Source organism: Solanum tuberosum, unplaced genomic scaffold, assembly GCF_000226075.1.
Source record: "Solanum tuberosum cultivar DM 1-3 516 R44 unplaced genomic scaffold, SolTub_3.0 scf00031, whole genome shotgun sequence".
Lineage (NCBI taxonomy): Eukaryota > Viridiplantae > Streptophyta > Magnoliopsida > Solanales > Solanaceae > Solanum > Solanum tuberosum.
The window spans coordinates 1,708,796-1,710,871 of record NW_006238957.1 but is presented as its reverse complement, the minus strand read 5'-3'; positions in this window follow the sequence as shown (position 1 = coordinate 1,710,871).

Below are 2,076 nucleotides of genomic sequence, written 5' to 3'. Positions count from 1 at the left end.
CAACAAAAGAAAATTAACAACTTAAAAATTTATTTTTGAAAAATAGATCAAATTTAGATTTTTTTTTTCCGATTTATCCCTATCCCAGCTTTCCAAAAGGATATTTAAAAGTTTGTTTTTAAAAAATTTCATTTTCTTTAACCCACAACTACTAGCACCCCCGCCCCCCCAAAAAAAATTATTTAATTAAAATTTGTTTTTTAAAAATGTTTTATTTTATTTTATTCTTTTACCCTACATGTCGAGAGTTTCTTGAGATAGTTAGCTTGGTTGAGTCTCATCGGGTTCATTATACTGCACTTCAGTTTTGTGCCCCCATCTAAGGAGTAGTGGAGAGTTTATTTGGGATCTATACTGGTTAGATCTCTGCCAATGACTTGAGAGGTGTTTGCTTGTGCTTTCTATGATTGTTTTGTCCCTTGGAGTGTGAAGGAGAAGAGCCGACTGAGATTTGATAGTTTGAGATAGGAGAGCCTCACAGTTACAGAGTATGAGACTCATTTTCATCAATTGTCTAAACAGAGCATCCCGCGAGGGGGCTTTCTTCTAGTTCATAGTGGGAACTGCTAATGAGGGGGATTTACTAGAGCGTGAGAAGGTTGGAGATATTAGAGATAAGAGGTCCCGTACTTCAGGACACTTTTTGGTAGTTGGGGATCATTTCGGAAGAGTAGTTCCTTCTAGTACCGGGGACTAGTTAGGTAGCCATATAGGCATCTGAGGGTTGTCATACAACCCGTAGTCCCTACAGTTTGGGTCAGAGTTCTCATGGTTTACAATAAGTGGGCTGAGGTGGTTATACTGGTTCCTTCGGATCGTCATAGCAGTCTTCGGTTCAGAGGTATATGATTATAGTTGTGGAGACCCGAATCATATTTTGTGGCAGTGCCCTACTCATGGTCGGGGAGGATCCCATCCTAGTTTTTAATTCTGTCTAAATCACCAGAGCTTTAGACTAGAGCTCGGGCAAAGCTCAGACAAGCAGAGGTTGTTGGATGCTAGGTAGGGGTGCTAGTGGTGCTATGGTTCCGCATGGCAAAGGTATAAGTACGACACAGATGGGAGGCAGTGGAGGGGGTTAGTGTTATTCTTTTCCATGGAGACTCGAGGCCGAGTCTTTAGTTGCACTTATTACAGAGAGACTCTCAAGCTTGAAGTAGCCTATGAGAATTTTTGGAGCAACCCTCGTTCTTTTTTCAACTAAAGAGGAGGATTCCTAATATAAAATTCACATGTTTTTGTTTCTTGTCCTGTTAGCCCGCTATAGCAACTTGCTGGTTGCTATAGTGTGATGATGTCAACCCAAGTCAAATTGCAAATTCCAAAAATTGTTATCGTGTCACTCCAAATTAATTTGATAGCGTATTTCCATAGTTACTAAGATCCCATCCCAAACTCAAGTGGTCCCAACCAAGGGTCCTACTAGACCAAACTCAACATTTTCTAGCTAACGATGCTAAAGAAAATCCCATATGAACCTGCTTCCCAAGGATGTTGTTCGAAGTTAGCCCTTTCCAAATAAAAGCTCCAAAATAGCAAATCTCAACCAAAACTCTCCTGACTACCTTGGGAAACATGTCACTCATCCTAACACATCAAATACATAACATAGAAGCTAGGGGAAGGGATAAAATAGGAAAGAAACACATAAGTAAGCAAATGACTCGAGGGTCATTACATTAAAGTTTCAACTTCAAATCAACATGATTTCTAATCGTAGTTATTTATTATGTCCAAACAGGGACCTCAATTTACTAAATCTGAACTCAATTTTAGATATTAAGATGAAATCTTGTATGGATTCCTATCTATTCGAGGAATTGTAATTATAGTAAGAAATTCAAATTTTTTTCTCAGGATGTGATTTAAAGAATGAACAAAATAAAAGGAAAAAAATATTATCAATAAAAAATACAATTAATATATATAGCCCAAAATTAATTTATTCAATTTTTCTATCCAATTTATGAAAAAGTTGGAAAAATTTAACTAATGTTAAAAATTAACCATTGCAAGGTTTTAACCTCTACTACCCCCTCCCCCCCCCCCCCCCCCCTCCCCCCCGACCGAACACAA